The sequence below is a fragment of the Mauremys mutica genome, unplaced genomic scaffold, assembly GCF_020497125.1.
Source record: "Mauremys mutica isolate MM-2020 ecotype Southern unplaced genomic scaffold, ASM2049712v1 000598F_np12_subseq_112121:266766_obj, whole genome shotgun sequence".
NCBI lineage: Eukaryota > Metazoa > Chordata > Testudines > Geoemydidae > Mauremys > Mauremys mutica.
In genome coordinates, this window is record NW_025423015.1 from 108,962 (window position 1) to 130,390 (window position 21,429).

A 21,429-nucleotide genomic window follows, 5' to 3' on the forward strand; every position below is an offset into this window, starting at 1 on the left:
TGCTCGTTACACCCCAAGCATTATTGTGGTCTGGGTGGAGAAGGCTCACGGTTTGAGAGATCAGGAGTAGGAAGCTTCTGCTGATTATGCCGCACCGAACCCTCAGTTTTACTTGAACAAACAGGAGATATTTGACACTGTGCGATATGGCTCCTGTGCTCTGTTCCCAAAGTGTTCTGCAGCAGGGGAGGGTCTCTGGTAGCTTGTGTGTTACTGGCATATTGGGGTGATGCTGAAACAGGGCAGAGTAGAGGTGGCATTGGGGGGTGGCATGAACCATCTTTCTTCTTTTCCCCTTCCAAGAACCGAGGGGACAGGAACCCTTACCCAGCGAGGTCACATTCTCATAGTTCTCCTGCATGACATCCCTGTAGAGGGCTCTCTGAGTGGGGTCCAGCAGAGCCCACTCTTCCCTGGTGAAATACACAGCCACCTCCTCGAAGGTCACCGGCCCCTGAAAGAGCGAGAGTCCAACACTCAGTATCTGCTGCTCCACTCACAGCCCCCCTATACATGGGGGACAGGAGCCAAACAGAAACTCTGGGTGGATTGCAGTCAGAGTCCCATCCCCACTCCGCTCAGCGCATCCAGGAAATACCAGGGGGAGGGGACGAAGCGAGAGCCCCTCCTGTCTCCCAGCAGATCCATCACACACCTACTAGCCACTGACTGACACAGGAGATGGAGCCCCTAGCAGGGTCCAGGGACAGCTCCCTGGTAGGAAGCCCAACAACCTCCCCATTCTGAAGAGCTGGATGGGAAGGGAGGGGAATCTCCCCCAAGCCTCACTGGTGGGTGCCCCCTTCATATCTCACAGCAGCCGCTGGTTAGTGAGCTCAGGCTCCAGCACTATGAGTCTGGTCAGTTTTCCCAGCCCCATGCAGCTGGGTTATTTTCTGCTCCACAAACTAGAGCATTTCCACCGCCGAACCTCCTGGGTCTGTTCCTAGAATCTAGGCCACATATTAAATAACTCCCAGCAGGTTTAGCACACCCCTGTCCTCCTCCCTTTCTCCACCCTGTGCATTTCCTGCAAACCAGATTCCACCTCCAAACCAGCCTGTGCAAACCTTCCCATCTCCCACGTATTTGCTGTCCCTCTCCCCCCCTGGAGGAACCCACCAGCAACCCCCTGATAATACCTACCTGAACTGGCTCCTCTGCAGCCATTTCTCTCCCCTGTCCAACGAGAAGACGGGATGAACTGGAGTGAAACATGGACGTTATTCTGCAGCCTGGCAGGGCGAGAAGGGCAGTTGTGGAGGTTTCAGAACAGGCTTTAATTCATTTCACAGCATGATTCCCCCAGGCCCTTTTCCCGCACACAGACACCCTAGAGTCTGCCATGATGAGAAAGGCTGGATCTCTTTGTACAGTGTAGACCTGGCCTCTCCTGCCAGGCTAAGCCAACAGAGACATTTTTAACCTCCCTTCTCCCTCCCCTCACCCCGTAACAAAGTCTCTGAACACAAGGCTAGAAAAAAGCAGAACCAAAGGAGTCACTGTGGGGGATTCCCTCAGAGACTGACCCCACGGCAGCCACACCCCAGCAGGAGGGATATGGAGTCAGGAACTGGATTTTCCTCTGTCTGTTTCTCATCTTTTCCACAGGAAAGTGACTCTACCCAGGGTGCAGCAATACATCTGTCTGGGCAGATTAGAGATCTGGAAATCTCTCTCCAAACTCTTCTCTCCCACAGCCCCTTTCAGTCTCTTTCTCCTTTTCCCCTCTCCCTGCCCATCTGGTAGGAAAGTCCCATTCCTGGGTAGTTTGCTCCCCCATGGCTGGATTTGCTCCTGCAATTGTTAATTGGACGAGAAATGAGGGGGGTCTGTTTGTGTGGAGTAATTTTAAGGCCAGACCCCAGGATTTTCCCTTCGTTTCTTTCAGTTACTTGAAATGTCTGGATCAGAATTTAGTATTAACAGGGCCCAGGGCTGCCCTAGGGGGCTAGGACCAGCTGGAGAAAGTCATCCCCTGGGCCAGGCAGAGAAGCAGCTTTAATTCAGGTCACATCCCAGCACAGAACCCCACTGGGGGAGCAGCAGCTGCTAAGCCTGGTCTCCCAGATCACAATGGAGGCTGCAGCCTCTGACCCAGGAAGCTGAACCCCAGTATCCTGAGCAGAGAGGGACAGAGCGTTTGAGCAGCTTCCCTCCTTTAGCTCTCTGGGGAGAGCAGCTAATGAGATCCCCTCCTCACAGGGAGAATTGCTGACCTCATTTGCCCCACTGTCCATCCGGAGTCACTCCTTGTCTTTCCATACAGTGACACTGGATTAACATTGGTCTCAATGAAACCAGATTTCAGAAAGAATGAGTCCAGAACACTGTGGAAGAGACCATTGTGTGGCAGTGCTGACCCGCTTCCCACCTCCCTCACCCCCCAGATCGAGAACAAGGACTGGGGGGCACAAATTTTCCAAACTGAACCAAAAGTTCCTGCAGTTTTCAAAAGAGGAGAAAATCAAAATCTGTGATTTTACACGAACAGTGACTGATAAGTGGATAGAAAGTTATCACAGTGACAGGGCCTGTGAATGGGGAATCCCAGGCAGTGCTTGGAGCCAGGACTCTGGCACAAGTTGATCAGAGAGAAAGATCATGGTTAGTAGAAGTTCCTCACTGCCTGCCTAGGACTCCCCCACAGGAGGATCTACCCTGCCATTTGCCTGGGACCCCCCTCCTACACCCAGCGGGACCCCCTGATGCTTTTCAGTGGGACCCCTCACTCTGCTTCCCTGGCATCCCCTGACCTAGTGCCAGGGATCCCCTCCCCCAGCTCTGTGCACTGGGCACGGCAGCGATGCCAGGAGCCAGCCGGGGAAGCGCAGACCGAGCCCCTGGCTCAGCACCAGGCTCCCTCTAACCCCCTGTCCTGCCTCCCCAAGAGACGCCCACCCCGGCTGTTCTGCAGCCAACAGGCCCCCAGCGATACCCACCTCCAGGACCCACAGCCTCAGGGCTGGGCACATCACAACCACCCCTTGAAACCCCAAATCTCCAGAACCCACCAACCTCACTAGGGTACCCCCTGCCCAGCCACCCAGAGGCCTCCCCCACCACAATCCCCCTTCAGCTGCTATCTCCCCCCACAGCCCCACCCCCACCCCCACCCAGCAACACTGTTACCTCACAGTGCCTGAGAAGTGGATAGAAAGTGACCACCGCCCCCTGCTGGCCAGTCACACAGGCAGAGGGAGCCCTGGGGGATGTCTCTTGAACTGGAGTATGGAAGGCCTGGAGGGACAAAATAGGTAAGAAATGCCCATGTCTGTCACTAGCAAATAATGGCCACCCTGGATCCACCCCAGAGGTGGCTGCATCTTAGCACTGCGGGAAGCAACCCCTCACAGAGGCCATTTGTCATGGGGTTTGGGATACTTCTGGACCCACACTGCACTCAGAGTGACCTCCTCATCCTGTGCCAGCTGGAGAAAAGAAAAGAGTCCAGCCAACTCTCCCATTAATAGCTGGGAACCACTGATCCCCAAACATGGGGAGGCCTCTGACTTTGATGGGTATTAAATATGTGGCTGGTCTCTTTCTTCGGCAAACATTTTAACAGAGATAAAGGAGGGAACAAATGATTCACAAAGGAGACGGGAAAGATGATCTCTGGCAATTTAACCCCCTACAACATCCAGGATGGAGAAGAACTCAGGGCAACAGGTTCCCTCGAAGGAAGAAATTGCTGGGATTTAGAAACATGGGGAACAGCCTCAAACCCCAGAGGATTTTTAACTGACATTTGATAATGACATAGAAAGAGGCAAAACTTGAGCTTTGAGAGCAATGTTCAGAAATGAAAGAGTTCCCAATCTGAGACATTTTGGATCCACTTTGCAAATTAGAGAGAGGAAAGTGGAAAATCAGAGGGATTTTATATCAGTTGTTGATAGGAGGTAAAATCTGAGTGTTTCACATGAATATCTGATAAATGAATAAAGAGGAAATGGGCAACATTTGCAAACATTTTATATCCAGGTTCAAGAATCTGAGCAAAGGTGTAAACCTGAGATTTTCTTGGTATTTTATAATTAGAGAGACAGAGGAAAATCTCAGGGCATATTCAATTAGAAACAGACAACTAGAGAGCAGTGGGGCAAACGTTTAGGGTATTTTATATGAACCTTTGAGATTTGCACAGAAAATGTGTCACAAACTGCGTATTTGATAACATGAGAGAAAAACACCAAGATCTGAGGGGATTTTATATTGCTGTTAATGAACTAGTGGTAGAAGATGACAGAACAAGGAGTAATGGTCTCAGGTTGCAGAGGGGGAGGTTTAGGTTGGACATTAGGAAAAACTTTTTCACTAGTAGGGTGGTGAAGCACGGGAATGGGTTACCTAGGGAGGTGGTGGAATCTCCTTCCTTAGAGATTTTTGAGGTCAGGTTTCACAAAGCCCTGGCTGGGATGATTTAGTTGGGTTTGGTCCTGCTTTGAGCAGGGGGTTGGACTAGATACCTCCTGAGGTCCCTTCCAACCTTGAGATTCTATGATTCTATGATTTTATGAAAACGGGGACTGTTGGACTGGATTTTATACGACTGTCCAATACATAAACACAAAGTGATGGTTCCCCCACCCCCACCATTCCCATGGGCAGCAGGGAGCCCTTTGAGGAGCTGATTAAAAGGGCAAGGGAGGGGGAGCTGGAAGGTCCCTGGATAAAAGAAGGGGGCAGCAGTGGGGGGGCGGGCGGGTGACTGGCAACTGATGGTTGGGGGTAACTGTGTTGGTAGTTAGGGGGCAGCAACTGGGATTGAGAAACGGGGGTCTGGGCAGTCCCCATGGGGGACACGTGCGCCTCCCTTCCCTGCCCTGGCAGAGACCCGGCATCTCATAGAATATCAGGGTTGGAAGGGACCTCAGGAGGTGTCTAGTCCAACCCCCTGCTCAAAGCAGGACCAATCCCCAACTAAATCCCCAAATGGCCCCCGCAAGGAGTCAGCTCCCAGCCCTGGGTTTAGCAGGCCAGTGCTCCAACCACTGAGCCCTCCCACCCCCACTCCAGGGGCACCCATGTGCTGGGGAATGACTCAGGGCAACAATTTCCCACCTAAACAAGGACAAATCGCTGCAGATAAAATGGGTGGGAAAATGCCCCTCACTAGAGAAGATTTTAAACTGACGTTTGAGACTCATGGGGAGAACGGGGGAAATCGGGGGAGACGGGAGAGCTGATCATTGGAGGGGATGGGGGGGAATCGCCCCAGATTTTATAGCCCCGTGTGAGACACTGAGCGAGAAAAGGGGCAGAACTAGAGAGAATTTGTATCGGGGGTGAGAGGCAAGTGGCACAAACAGGGACAGGATCCAATTAACCCCCCTCCCCCCTTCGCCCGCCCGCCACTTCCCCCCCCGGGGAATTTCCTGGCTGCACAGAGACAGTTCAACACCCCCCCCGCGTCCCACTGACCTTCCCCCCCCTACAACTCCAGCTTCTCCCCTCCCTGCCTGACACCCCCCATCTCCCCCCACACCACAGGGGATCCCCCCCCCACCAGGCCCCAGTCTCTGCCCCCCAAATCCCACTGGGGCTGAGGCGGCTCCGAGGCTTCTCCCAGGTTCCCCGGGGCAGAGTCACTTTCCTGCCCAGCCCCAGTGCCCCCCCCCCGGGGTCTCTCACTCACATCTTAGCACAGGGGGAATCAACCCCTGACAGAGGCCATTTGCTATGGGGTTTGGGATACTTCTCAACTCACACTGCACTCACAGAGACCTCCTCAACCTGTGCCAGCTGGAGAAAAAAAAAAGGGTCCAGCCAACTCTCCCATTACCAGCTGGGAACCACTGAGCCCCAAACAGGGGGAGGCCTCGAGCTTTGATGTGTATTAAAGATGTGGCTGGTCTCTTTCATCAGCAAACATTTTAACAGAGGTAAATGGGGGGGGAAGAAATGGTTCTCAAAGGAGAGGGGAAAGATCAACACTGGGAAATTTAACCCCCTGCAACCTCCAGGATGGACAGTGATTCAGGGCAACAGGTTTCCTCCAAGAAAGGAGAAGTTGCTGGGATTGAGACACTGAAGCTGAGAAAAGGTGTAAATCTGAGATTTTCTTAGTATTTTATAATTAGAGAGACAGGGGGAAATCTCAGGGCATATTCAATGAGAAACAAACAACTAGAGAGAAGTGGAGCAAATGTTTAGGGTATTTTATATCAACCTTTGAGATTTGCAGAGAAAACGTGTCACGAACTATGCAACTGGAGGTGGAAAATCAGACTCCTGGAGAGACCAGGGGGAAATGGGGGAGGCGGGAGAGCGGCTCATTGGCGGGGAAAGGGGCGAATCTCCCCGGATTTTACAGCCCGGGTGAGACACTGAGCGAGAAAAGGGGCAGAACTGGAGAGAATTTGTATCGGGGGCGAGAGGCGAGTGGCACCAACAGGGACAGGAGCCAATTAACCCCCCTCCCCCCCCCCCGCCCCACCTTCTCCCCCCCCCCCGCCCGACACCCCCCCCAGAGACCCCCCGCCCCGCCCCGCCCCCCATATCCCAGCGGGGGGGGGCGGATCCTGCTGCGGCTCCGCTGGGGCCGAGGCGGCTCCGAGGCTTCTCCCGGGTTCCCCGGGGCAGAGTCACGTGCCCGGCCCCCCCCCGGGGTCTCTCACTCACCCGGGCTGGGGCGGGCAGAGAGGCTCCAACGGCCCCGCGCGAGCCAGGCAGAGCCGCAGGGGCCCGCGCGCGTTTGCAACAACTCGGCTTGGTCTCTCCCCCCAACGTCACTTCCGTTCCAGGGAGAGTCAGGAACTACATCTCCCAGCATGCCCCGGGGCCGCTTCCGCTCTCTCCAACTCAGGTAAGGGAAGGTTTCAGCAGGTAAAATCGCGCATGCTCCGTGCGAGCCCCGCTGTGGGCGGGAGAACAAAGCTGCTGCTGCCGCCTCCGCGTGAGCCGGGCCCGGGCTGAGCCGCCGCTGCTCCCCGGGGGGGTCTGTGCGGGGGGGCCCGGCCGGGGGGGGGTTCTCCAGCTGGGCCCCGCCCCCCGGGCAGCCCCGGGCTCTGCCCGCCCCAGCCCCGCCCGGAGCCCCCGGGGAGTGAGAGACCCCGGGGGGGGGCGCTGGGGGGGCGGGCACGTGACTCTGCCCCGGGGAACCCGGGAGAAGCCTCGGAGCCGCCTCGGCCCCAGCGGAGCCGCAGCAGGATCCGCCCCCCCCCCCCCGCGGGGGGGGGGGGGGGGCCCGGCGGGGGGGGGGTCTGGGGGGGGTGTCGGGTGGGGGGGGGGGAGAAGCTGGAGCGGGGGGGGAAGGTCAGTGGGACGCGGGGGGGGGGAAGTGCCGGGCGGGCGAAGGGGGGAGGGGGGTTAATTGGCTCCTGTCCCTGTTGGTGCCACTTGCCTCTCGCCCCCGATACAAATTCTCTCCAGTTCTGCCCCTTTTCTCGCTCAGTGTCTCACCCGGGCTGTAAAATCCGGGGAGATTTGCCCCTTTCCCCGCCAATGAGCCGCTCTCCCGCCTCCCCCATTTCCCCCTGGTCTCTCCAGGAGTCTGATTCTCCACCTTCAGTTGCAGGTCGTGACACGTTTTCTCTGCACATCTCAAGGGTGGATGTGCCCAGCCCTGAGGCTGTGGGGCCTGGAGGTGGGTATCGCTGGGGGCCGTTGGCTGCAGAACAGCCGGGGTGGGCGTCTCTTGGGGAGGCGGGACAGGGGGTCAGAGGGAGCCTGGTGCTGTGCCAGGGGCTCCGTCTGCGCTTCCCTGGCTGGCTCCTGGCATCGCTGCCGTGCCCAGTGCACAGAGCTGGGGGAGGGGATCCCTGGCACTAGGTCAGGGGATGCCAGGGAAGCAGAGTGAGGGGTCCCACTGAAAAGTATCAGGGGGTCCTGCTGGGTGGGGGAGGGGATCCCAGACAAATGGCAGGGTAGATCCTGCTGGTGGGGGTGTGCGGGGCGGGTCCTAGGCAGGCAGTGAGGAACTGAGTTCCCAGTAGGCAAGTCCCTGGCTGCTGGGGGCTCTTGGTGGGGGGAACCCTTTGGGATTCCCAACCTGACAGTCATGGTCTGGTGGGGCTTCCCTGGCCGGTGGGGCTTTGAGGGGTATCTGGGGTCCCTGGCTGGGGACTCTGGGGGCTGTGGGCTCTGGGAACTTGTACTAACCATGATCCTTCTCTCTGATCAACTCGTGTCAGAGTCCTGGCTCCAAGCACTGCCCGGCATTCCCCACTCACAGGCCCTGTCACTGTGATAACTTTCTGTCCACTTATCAGTCACTGTTCGTGTGAAATCACAGATTTTGCTTTTCTCCTCTTTTGAAAACTGCAGGAACTTTCGGTTCTGTTTGGAAAATTTGTGCCCCCCAATCCTTGTCCTCGATCTGGGGGGTGAGGGAGGTGGGCAGGGGGTCAGCACTGCCACACAGTGGTCTCTTCCACAGCGTTCTGGACTCATTCTTTCTGAACTCTGGTTTCATTGAGACCATTGTTAATCCAGAGTCACTGCATGGAAAGACAAGGAGTGACTCTGGATCGACAGTGGGGCTAATGAGACCAGCAATTCTCCCTGTGAGGAGGGGCTCTCATTAGCTGCTCTCCCCAGAGAGCTAAAGGAGGGAAGCTGCTCAGACGCGCTGTCCCTCTCTGCTCAGGATATTGGGGTTCAGCTTCCTGGGTCAGATGCTGCAGCCTCCATTGTGATCTGGGAGACCAGGCTTAGCAGCTGCTGCTCCCCCAGTGGGGTTCTGTGCTGGGAAGTGACCTGAATTAAAGCTGCTTCTCTGCCTGGCCCAGGGGATGACTTTCTCCAGCTGGTCCTAGCCCCCTAGGGCAGCCCTGGGCCCTGTTAATACTAAATTCTGAGCCAGACATTCCAAGTAACTGAAAGAAACAAAAGGAAAATGCTGGGGTCTGGCCTTAAAATGACTCTACACAAACAGACTCCCCCTCTCATTTCTCATCCAATTAACAATTGCAGGAGCAAATCCAGCCTGGGGGAGCAAACTACCCAGGAATGGGACTTTCCTACCAGACGGGCAGGGAGAGGGGAAAAGGAGATAGAAGGAGAAAGAGAGACTGAAAGGGGCTGTGGGAGAGAAGAGTTTGGAGAGAGATTTCCAGATCTCTAATCTGCCCAGACAGATGTATTACTGCACCCTGGGTAGAGTCACTTTCCTGTGGAAAAGATGAGAATCAGACAGAGGAAAATCCAGTTCCTGACTCCATATCCCTCCTGCTGGAGTGTGGCTGCCATGGGGTCAGTGTCTGGGAATCCCCCCCAGTGACTCCTTTGGTTCTGCTTTTTTCTAGCCTTGTGTTCAGAGACTTTGTTACGGGGTGATGGGAGGGAGATGGGAGGTTGAAAATGTCTCTGTGGGCTTAGCCTGGCAGGAGAGGCCAGGTCTACACTGTACAAAGAGATCAAGCCTTTCTCAGCATGGCAGACTCTAGGGTGTCTGTCTGCAGGGAAAGGGCCTGGGGGAATCATGCTGTGAAATGAATTAAAGCCTGTTCTGAAACCTTCACAACTGCCCTTCTCGCCCTGCCAGGCTGCGGAATAATGTCCATGTTTCGCTCCAGTTCATCCCGTCCTCTCGTTGGACAGGGGAGAGAAATGGCTGCAGAGGAGCCAGTTCAGGTAGGTATTATCAGGGGGTTGCTGGTGGGTTCCTCCAGGGGGGGAGAGGGTCAGCAAATCCGTGGGAGATGGAAAGTTTGCACAGGCTGGTTTGGAGGTGGAATCTGGTTTGCAGGAAATGCACAGGGTGGAGAAAGGGAGGAGGACAGGGGTGTGCGGAACCTGCTGGGAGTTATTTAATATGCGGCCTAGATTCTAGGAACAGACCCAGGAGGTTCGGCGGTGGAAATGCTCTAGTTTGTGGAGCAGAAAATAACCCAGCTGCGTGGGGCTGGGAAAACTGACCAGACTCATAGTGCTGGAGCCCGACCTGGCTAACCAGCGGCTGCTGTGAGATATGAAGGGGGCACCCACCAGTGAGGCTTAGGGGAGATTCCCCTCCCTTCCCATCCAGCTCTTCAGAATGGGGAGGTTGTTGGGCTTCCTACCAGGGAGCTCTCCCTGGACCCTGCTAGGGGCTCCATCTCCTGAATCAGTCTGTGGCTAGTAGGGGGGTGATGGCTCTGCTGGGAGAGAGGAGGGGCTCTCGCTTTGTCCCCTCCCCCTGGTGTTTCCTGGATGCTCTGAGCAGGGTGGGGGTGGGACTCTGACTGCAATCCACCCAGAGCTTCTGTTTGGCTCCTGTCCTCCATGTATAGGGGGGCTGTGAGTGGGGCAGCAGGTACTGAGTGTTGGACTCTTGCTCTTTCAGGGGCCGGTGACCTTCGAGGAGGTGGCTGTGTACTTCACCAGGGAAGAGGGGGCTCTGCTGGACCCCACTCAGAGAGCCCTTTACTGGGATGTCATGCAGGAGAACTATGAGAATGTGACCTCGCTGGGTAAGGGTTACTCTCCCCTCTGTTCTTGGAAGAGGAAAAGAAGGGACATGGTTCACAGCAGCCCCACAATGCCACCTCTACTCTGCCCTGTTTCAGCATCACCCCAATATGCCAGTGACACACACACACTACCAGAGACCCTCCCCTGCTGCAGAACACTTTGGGATCAGAGCACAGGAGCCGTATCGCACAGTGTCAAATAGCTCCTGTTTCCTCAAGTAAAACTGAGGGTTCAGTGCGGCATAATCAGCAGAAGCTTCCTACCCCTGACCTCTCAAACCCTGAGCCTTCTCCACCCAGACCACAATAATGCTTGGGGTGTAACGAGCAGGCTGCTGGAGTCAGAGCTGCTGGCCCAGGGTCACTTATCACACAGACAGTCCGTGCGTCCTTGAATGCTGGCTGGGGGTATCCAGAGAAGGAAGCTCAGTGGCGGATTTAGCGTTAGTTGGGCCCTGTGCTCAGCTCCATTTTAGGGGTCCCTCCTGGGGACATAGGCAAGAAAAAGAACATTCTCTCATTTCCCTCCCACCCCCATTTTTCATTCTTTTTTTCCTTCCTCCTCCTCTTATAAGTAATAGGAAGTAAATGAAAATAAAGTGAGGTACCTTGATTGTTTTTGTTGTCTAACCGATTTTTTCCACAGACCACTTGAAAATCGCTGAGAGTCTTGGTGCACCACTTAATGATCTTTCCATATATTGTTTGTACTGTTAGCTAACTATTGTAAAGCGCTTTGGATAAGAGCCCTTTATTAAAAATTAAAAATGTTGGAGTGCAGGGTCTGGCCAGGAGTTAGGGTGTGGGAGGGGGCAGGGGGTTGGGGTGTGGAGCACTTACCTGGAGCAGCTCCTGTTTCATGCGAGCAATGCAGGTGAGGATGTGGGAGGGCAGGAGTCAGGGTGGGCAGGAGGCTTCTGGGAGGGGGGCAGGAGTCAGGGCTGGGGGTGTGTGTGTGATGGGCAGGGGGTGGGGGATAAGTGGTTATGGGTGGTTGCAGGAATCAGGGAGGGCAGGGAACTGGGGTGTGTTTGAGAGGGGTGAAGGAGTAAGGGCTGGGGGTGTGAGGGGGTGCAGGAGTCAGGGAGGGCAGGGTGTTCAGGGGGCAGGAGTCAGGGCTGGGGGTGCAGGGTCTGGGAGGGAGTTAGGGTGCAGGAGCAGCTGGAGATTGGGGGTGCAGGGTCTGGCCAGGTTTTAGGATGCAGGAGGGGGCTCAGGGTTGGGGCAGGAGGTTGGGGTGTGAAGTGCTTACCTGGGGCAGCTCCCATTTGGTGTGAGGGGTGCAGATGGCAATGTAGAGGGGGGTGTGCAGGAGCTCCCATTTGGTGCTCAGGGTGCGGTTGAGGATGGGTGGGTGCAGGAGTCAGAGCAGGGGGTGTGAGGGCTCGTTATGTGGGAGGGGATGCAGGAGTCAGGTCTGGGGGCTGGGAGGGTGGGCTGGGGTACTGGGGGTGCTCCCAGCCCCCTACCCTGAGTGGCTCAAGCAGGGGCTGGGGGCAGGGGGGTATGTGATAGGGGAGTGCTTTGTAAAGCAGTGAGCAAGTGACCAGGGAGCTTTTCAAACAGGGCTGCTAACGGGGAGTTTCGTGAGGGAGTTTGGAAGGGGAGTGGGAAGGGGGCGAGGTACTCTTGCCATTCTTTAAAACATTTAAGCTATAATACAAACTTCTTGGTTGAAACAAAACCCCTATTGTTACCCTAGGTAGCTGTAAGAGAGAATGCAGGCAGAAGCCCAGCAGCAAAGTGGGGGCTATCCTGTTTATTGCTCTCAATGTAGCATGTATGATTACCTGCCCTGTGGGCGGGTGGCTTATGTGTGCATTCGGTGCAAGGAGCTCCTGGCCCTCAGAGACCGCGTGGAGGCTTTGGAGGCCAGGGTGATGGAACTGGAGATGCTAAAGGAGGCAGAGAAGTATGTTGATGAGGCTTTCCGGGACACTTGTAGATTTCTCCCACCTCTGGTCAGACAGCCACTGCGCTGATGAGGAGGATGAAAGGTCCAGGGAAGGAGAACTGTCAATGGGAGCAGAGGGAAACCTTCCCATAGTTGGGACCCTCCTCCCAGATAGTGTTGGGGTACCCTCTTGTACTGAGGTTACCTTGCCAGGGGAGGGAACTGCAGTCATTAAGAAAAGGCAGCTGTTAGTAATGGGAGATTTGATCATTAGAAACAAGGATAGCTGGGTTTGTGATGACCGGGAGAACAGTATGGTGACTTGTCTCCCTGGTGCAAAGGTTGCTGATTTCTTGAGGCATCTAGATAGATTTATGTGTAGTGCTGGGGAGGAGCCGGTGGTCGTGGTACATGTAGGCACCAATGACATAAGGAACGGTAGGTGAGACGTACTGGAGGCCAAATTTAGTCTGCGAGGAAAGAGACTGAAATCTGGGACCTCTATGGTGGCATTCTCAGAAATGCTTCCAGTTCCACGCACAGGGCCAGGTAGGCAGGCAGAGCTTCAGTGTCTCAATGAATGAATGGATGAGATGATGGTGTAGAGAGGAGGTGTTTAGATTGATTAGGAACTGGGGAAACTTTGGGGATGGGTGAGCCTATACAGGAAGGATGGGCTCCACCTAAACCAAAGTGGAACCAGACTGCTGGCACTTAACATTAAAAAGGTTGCAGAGCAGTTTTTAAACTAAGATGGAGGAAAGTCAATGCCTGCAGAGGAGCTCGTGGATCGGACAGAGACTTGTCTTAGAGGAGAGTCTAGTGATAGAGATTTTCTAGTTCTAGTCAGGAGAGGCTGGAAGAGGATAAAGTAGGGGCCAGATCAGACAAGAAGCATTCACACACACAAGAATCTGACACATCAGAAAAGGGCAGACAAATAAACAGTGACGAGTTTTTAAAGTGCTTGTACACAAATGCTAGAAGTCTAAATAATAGGATGGGTGAATTAGAGTGCCTCGTGTTAAAGGAGGATATTGACATAATAGGCATCACAGAAACCTGGTGGAGTGAGGACAATCGATGGGACACAATCATTCCAGGGTACAAAATATATCGGAAGGACAGAGCAGGTCATCCTCGGGGGGGGGGGGGGGGGGGAGTGGCACTGTATGTTTAAGAAAATGTAAACTCAAATGAAGTAAAAATCTTAAATGAAACCGCATGTTCCATAGAATCTCTATGGATAGTAATTCCATGCTCTAATAAGAATATAATAATAGGGATCTGTTATCGACCACCTGTCAAAGACAGTGACAGTGAGGATGAAATGCGAAGGGAGATTAGAGAGGCTATCAAAATAAAGAACTCCATAATAGTGGGAGATTTCAATTATCCCCATATTGACTGGGTACATGTCACCTCAGGACAAAATGCAGAGACAAAATTTCTGGATACTTTAAATGACTGTTTCTTGGAGCAGCTGGTGGTAAGAACCCGCAATGGGAGAAGCAACTCTCGATTTAGTGCTGAGTGGAGCGCAGGATCTAGTCCAAGGGCTAACTGTAACATGACCACTTGGAAATAGTGACCATAATATAACAACATATAACATTCCTGTGGTGGGAAAAAACAGCTCAACACTGGCATTTAATTTCAGGAAGGGGAACTATGCAAAAATGAGGGGGTTAGTTAAACAGAAATTAAAAGGTACAATGACTAGAGTGAAATCCCTGCAAGCTGCATGGACACTTTTCAAAAACACAATATGAGAGGCCCAACTTAAATATATACCCCAAATTAAAAAACACAGCAAAAGAACTAAAAAAGAGTCACCGTGGCTTAATGACCATGTAAAAGAAGCAGTGAGAGATAAAAAGGCATCTTCTAAAAAGTGGAAGTCAAATCCTAGTGAGGTACATAGAAAGGAGCATAAACACTACCAAATTAAGTGTAAAAATGTAATTAGAAAAGCCAAAGAGGAGTTTGAAGAAGGGGCTAGCCAAAAACCTCAAAAGGTAATAACAAAAGCAGGAAGCCTGCTAAACAACCAGTGGGACCACTGGACGATTGAGATACAAAAGGAGCCCTTAAAGACGATAAAGTCATTGTGGAGAAACTAAATGGATTCTTTGCTTCAGTCTTCATGGCTGAGGATGTTGGTGAGATTTGTGGGTGACAAATCTGAGAAATTGCCACAGATTGAAGTGTGACTAGAGGGGGTTTTGGAACTACTTGATAAACTTAACTGTAACAAGTCACCGGAACCAGATGGTATTTACCAAGAGTTCTGAAGGAACTCAAATGTGAAATTGGGGAACTATTAGCTATGGTTTGTAACCTGTCCTTTAAATCGGTTTCTGTACCCAATGACTGGAAGATTGCTAATGTAACGCCAATATTTAAAAAGGGCTCTAGAGGCGATCCTGGCAGTTGCAGACTGGTAAGTCTAACGTCTGTACCAGGCAAATTAGTTGAAACAGTAGTAAAGGAATAAAATTGTCAGGCACATAGAAGAACAAAAATTGTTGAACAAAAGTCAATATGGTTTCTGTAAAGGGAAATCATGTCTTACTAATCTATTAGAGTTCTTTGAAGGTGTCAACAAACATGTGGACAAGGGGGATCCAGTGGACATAGTGTACTTAGATTTCCAGAAAGCCTTTGACAAGGTCCGTCACCAAAGGCTCTTACGTAAATTATGTTATGGGATAAGAGGGAAGATCTGGTTAAAAGACAGGGAACAAAGGGTAGGAATAAATGGTAAATTTTCAGAATGGAGAGGAGTAACTAGTGGTGTTCCCCAAGGGTCAGTCCTAGGACCAATCCTATTCAACATATTCATAAATGATCTGGAGAAAGGGGTAAACAGTGAGGTGGCAAAGTTTGCAGATGATACTTGTGATGATGCGGTTCTGGTGGGACCCAATTGAGAGTGACAAATCGCTTAAAACAGAGCAGTTATAGCCCAAGGCTGGGATTTTTCCACCTCTAAGGCAAACCAAACCAGCCAGACAAAGAGGACTTTGGTTTCACCCCACTGGTTAACCACAAGTCACACAAGCAATTCCCTTAGACACTCCAGTCTTCCAGTATCACCACCAGTGCACTGATGAATGGGATGAACCAACACCCCAATAAAAGAAAAAGGTTCTCTCGATCCCAAAGAATCAAACCCCAGACCCGGGTCAATGAACAAATCAGATCTTACCCACAAATCACGCTGTTGCCAATCCTTTAGAATCTAAAGGTTTATTCATCAAAGGAAAAACATAGAGATGAGAGCTAGAATTGGTTAAATGGAATCAATTACATGCAGTAATGGCAAAGTTCTTAGTTCAGGCTTGTAGCAGTGATGGAGTAAACTGCAGGGTCAAATCAAGACTCTGGAGTACATCCTCCTCAGGGATGGGTCAGTCAGTCCTTTGTTGAGAGCTTCAGTTTGTAGCAAAGTTCCTCCAGAGGTAAGAAGCAGGATTGAAAACAAGATGGAGATGAGGCATCAGGAAAAAGATCTTTTTGTCATTGTGGATAGTTCTCTGAAGACATCCAGCAGTGTGCAGCGGAAGTCAAAAAAGCAAACAGGATGTTAGGAATTATTTAGAAAGGGATAGACAGTAATACAGAGAATATCTTAGTGCCCTTGTATAAATCAATGGAAATAACTAATTTAGACCCCATCATTTTATATGTATATTTGGGATTATGTTTGCCAATGGGCTGCAATATGTGTTATCCTGACATCTAGTACTGCTGAGATCCTGCATTCAATAATATCCCTGCCCTTCCTGTTCCCATTCTCCACTGAGCCCCACGCTTATGTTCCCAGCTTCCCCAGGACTCTGTCTTTGTCTCTGGACACATCTGTCAGCAAGAAGCAGTGCCAGGGAGACTTCGATTTCTGGAACATGGATTTACTTTCTGTGTGTTTTAGGAGACTCTTTGAAATTGAGTGTCTGTGACATTAAGCACAGTACAATCTGGACTGTTAACAGCTGTGTCCCCTCAGTTCCCCAGGCTGGGGTGCCTTTTACACTGCTCTACTGTGAGAGCAGCCACTCCTGGGCAGTTCACACTCAGTCTCCAGCATGTAACTCGCTCCCAGCTACACAGTATTGAGTGCTGCTAGTCAGTGACTCACAAATTACAGTACCCACAAAAGAACCCCAGAAAATTCTCTGCTCCCAGACTTCCCCCAGAAATGTGCATCTTGCACTGTCCAGCACACTACTGAACAATGGGAGCTCATATGAAATCTGTTGTTTCATCAGTGGAAAATGACATGCACCAGCCTTGTTATTCCAAATGGAGTTTCCAACACACTTTAATCCAAACACACTGGTTTGATTAAAAAAAAAAAGGAAACAAAATTAACTACTGAAAAAAAAGATTTGAAGTGACTATAAGTAATGAGGCATAAAAGTCAGAATTGTTTATGAAAGAAATGCAAAGATAAAACACAAACTAATGTTTAACTTAACAAGCTAAAAGGGATTTAAAACAAATGTTTCTCTCACCATCTGCTGAGACAGGCTGGTTTTCCTTTCAGCCAGGACTCTCCCTAACCTGCCCCTGCCACCCACATTCAGTTCTTCAGGAGTTGTCATGAACAGAGGGAAAAGGGGGAGAGAGAGAGAGTCTCATGCATTTTCCTCACCTCTTTTTATAATTCAGTCCTTTGTACTAGAAACCACTTCAGTTCTCAGCTGAGTCATGGTGACAGGCTGTCATAGATACGAGCTGCAAGTGTCCCTGTGATGGAATGTAAATGTCTTCTTCACACCTTCCCCATGGTGGAGAATGGCTATTTGACCAGCTGTTTGCCTTGCTGTCTCTGAGGAATTTAAGGTTAGGGCTGCAGCTTTTTCAGTAATATCATACCGTAAAATCTCATCACTTTACATACAATGTTGCTACACAGTTTAACAGGAGGATAAACACTAGATTATGTCTTTTCAAATGGTACCTAACAAGCCATACAGTGATAAATGAAGGGGAGGGGAGGGGAGGGATCTCCCTTTTATAAACACCCAGCCAGCCAGTTGGCTGTAAAATCCCTGTTGGTGCGAGTTCTCTGCTTGCTCTACCTCTAAAGGGTTAACAAGCCAACAGGGTTTAAAAAAAACGAAAAAAGTATTGGGCACCTGAGCAAAAGAGCCAATGGAAAGGCTAGAACTTTGTTAAATGTCTGTGTGTTCCCAACATATATATGGGTATTATAGTCCCTCACAAGCAAGGTGTTCGGCATCTTCAAACACCTGAGGAACCGGTCCTGGGAATTCACTGGTTTATTAAGTGACACTGTATGGAATTGAGAGACACTTTATATTATTATTTTTATATTATAAATACTGTGGCAAATTGCCGGTACTGTTATGCTGGGTCTCGCGCTTTCTCTTCTTTGGGCAAGGTTCAGGGCACCATTGCTTGCCTCTGAATCGGTATTTTAATTACCCCACTAGTGTCCTTGAGGAGGGGAGTGGAGAGGGAGGGACCTGGGCCCGCCCTCTTCTCCAGGTCCCAGCCCAGGGGCCCTGAGGTTAGTGGTGAACCACTTGAACTGGCGGTTCCTTCCCCTGGGCTACTTCCCTCTCCTGCCCTTCAGCTTGTGGAGGGGCTTCTTGCCCTCCTTCTACACAAGCCAGGTGCCCCTTACCTAGGGTTTTTGGATTTCTCAGCCCACCGCAGCACTCCTCCAAACTTTCCTTTTGTCTCTCTTCAAAACTGTTCTCTGCTCCAACTCCTTCAAACTGCTCTCTGCTCCAACCAAACCTTCCTGCTCCAACTCCCACACTGTCTGACTGAAGCAGGGTTTTTTTATCACCTGACTGACTGCTGGTGCTCTAATTGGCTTCAGGTGCTCTAGTTAATCTATAGCAAACCTTCCTCCCCTTGTAGGGAATAAGGTTCCCTGCTAACACTCTCCTGCTGCCCTCTGGCCATGCTGTATCACATATCCCCCCCCAGCTGAACACCAAGGGGTTGGGCTTCTTGGGATGAGAGGCAGTGCCGTCGCAATAGGCCATCAGCGTTGCCATGTTGGCTTCCAGCCCTATGCTGGACCCGGAAATGGAAAGGCTGCAGAGAGAGGAACCACCTCGTCACTCTAGCGTTCCTCTCCTTGTTCCTGTGCATCCACTGGAGCGGGGCATGGTCTGTCACGAGGGTAAACCGCCGCCCCAGGAGATAGTAGCGGAGAGTCTCCATAGCCCATTTTATCGCCAGACATTCCTTTTCGACAACAGCGTACTTTTGTTCCCTGGGGAGGAGCTTCCGGCTGAAGTACAAGATGGGGTGCTCCTCCTCCCCTACCATCTGGGAAAGGACGGCACTGAGCCCCACCTCCGAGGCATCCGTTTGTAGGATGAATTCCTTCTCGAAGTCTGGGGCTATGAGTACTGGATGGCAGCATAGGGCTGTCCGTAAATCTACAAATGCTTCTTCAGTTGCATCAGTCCACTTTACTATCTCGGGGCCTCGAGCTTTTATCAGATCCATCAATGGCCCTGCTCTTGTGGCAAAATGAGGGATGAATCTCCGATAGAATCCTACTATCCCTAAAAACGTTCTGACCTGCTGTTTGCGGATTGGTCGAGGCCAACCTTGTATTGCCTCCACTTTGTTCCATTGGGGTTTTACCAAACCTCTCCCTACTACATGCCCGAGGTATCTGGCCTCAGCTAGTCCTATCACGCACTTGAGAGGGTTAGCAGTGAGACCGGCCTTTCGCAGGGCGTCCAGCACTGCTTCTACTTTTCCTAGGTGCATTTCCCAGTCAGGACTATGGATGACTATGTCGTCTAGCTAGGCGGCGGCATACTTGGTACGGGGTCGTAGTAACTTATCCATAAGTCGTTGGAATGTTGCAGGGGCCCCATGGAGTCCAAAAGGGAGGACAGTGTATTGAAACAGGCCATCGGGTGTAGAGAAGGCAGTCTTTTCCTTGGCATCCTTGGCCGGGGAATTTGCCAATGTCCCTTGGTCAGATCCAGAGTGATTAGGTATCAGGCCTTGCCTAACTGATCAACTAGCTCGTCAATGCGTGATATTGGGTAGGCATTGAAGTGGGATACTTCATTCAATTTCCAGAAGTCGTTACAAAACCTCAGGGTGCCATCAGGCTTGGGGACTAGGACGATCGGACTGGACCACTGACTGTGGGATTCTTCAATGACCCCGAGTTCCAGCATCTTCTTCACTTCCATCCTAATTTCTTCCCTTTTAGCTTCCGGTATTCGATGTGGTCTTATCGTCACCCTTACTCTGGGGCTGGTGACAATATGATGTTGGACTAGTGTCGTTCATCCCGGTTATGTACAGAATACGTCCTGGTTCCGGTGGATCATTTCAATGACCTCTGTTCGTTGTTCTGGGGTTAATTCTGGAGATATCTTTACCTGTCTCCGTGGGTCGTCTGTCTGAGGGTGGAGCTCCTCGAATGACCAGACACGTCTCTCGTTCATGCCAGGGCTTCAGTAAGTTGACGTGGTAGATTTGCTCTGGCTTTCGGTGGTCTGGTTGTCTAACCTTATAGTTCACTTCCCCAATGGCCTCCACCTATCTCATATGGTCCGTGCCAGCTGGCTAGAAGTTTGCTTTCTGCTGTCGGCACTAACATCATCACCCGTTCCCCTGGCTGAAATCTCCGTTCTTTCGCCCGACAGTTGTAATATGTCCGCTGGGCCTCTTGTGCTTTTTCCAAATGTTCCCGTACTATCGGAGTTACTCGAGTTATTCGCTCTCTCATCTGTGTCATGTGCTCAATGACATTCTTTCCTGGGTTGGGTTGTTCCTCCCAGTCTTCCTTGGCGATATTTAATATCCCGCATGGGTGGTGTCCATATAATAGTTCAAAGGGAGAAAAACCCGTGGACGCCTGGGGGACTTCCCGTATAGCGAACATTAAATACGGTAGAAGGGTATCCCAGTCTTTTCCATCCTGTGCTACCACCTTCCGGATCATACTTTTAAGGGTACGATTAAATCGCTCGACCAGTCCATCTGTTTGTGGATGGTAGACTGAGGTCTGTATGGCCTGGATGCGGAGCAGGGCACATAAGTCTTTCATTAGCTTTGACATGAACGGGGTTCCTTGGTCTGTCAGGATCTCCTTAGGGATGCCCACTCTGGTGAATACCTGTAGTAGTTCCTTTGCTATTGCCTTGGATGTGGGGTTTCTTAAAGGAATGGCCTCTGGATACCGCGTGGCATAGTCAAGGATGACTAGTGCGTTTCGGTGGCCCTGTGCCGATTTTTCTAATGGGCCCACTATGTCCATGGCTATCCTCTCGAAAGGGACGTCAATAATAGGCAAAGGTACTAATGGGGCCCGCAAGTGAGGTCGGGGGCTATGCAACTGGCATTCAGGGCTGGAGGCACAATAACACTGGACTTCTGCTCGTATCCCTGGCCAATAAAACCTCCTTAGGATTCTATCCAGTGTCTTGTCTACCCCTAGATGTCCCCCAAATAGATGGTTGTGAGCTAACTCTAGTACTGCCCTTACGTGTTTCCGTGGGACTAAGAGTTGCTCTACTTCTTCCCCTCGTATTTGCTCTATCCTGTACAAAAGATCACGTTTGAGCACATAGTATGGCCTTGGGCCTTTGATCTTTCCTTCCACAGGCACACCATTCACTTCCACTACCTCCTCCTTCACGTTTGCATATAACGGATCATCGGCCTGGTCCTGCCCAAAAGTCTCACGTGCAGCACCGAACTGACCTAATTCTAGGGGGCCTATTTCTACTCTTCCCCCTGGGGTGCTCCCACTTGGGCTAGGAACCGCCTCCGAGTCTTCCTTGGCCTGAATTATCTCCTGGTCTCCTGAGCGGGTTCGCCTACCCACAAGGGAAGTTTTTTGATTCTCTGCTAGAATCCTGGTCCCTAATCTTTTATCTGCCCTTCGTTCTCACCTAGACTTTCGGGGTTTCCCAGGGGATGAGAATAACCCTGGAGCAAATTCAGCAAACATTGGGCTGAGGCTATCTGTAGGTGCCTCCGTCTCAGCCTGGGGGTTGCTACCCTCCCCTGGCTCTATTGGGGTAAGTAAGCTCTCAAACCCGGGGAAGTCTCTACCAATTAAAACAGGGTAGGGGAGCTTGGGGACCACCCCTGCAGAAACCCTGGTAGTATTCC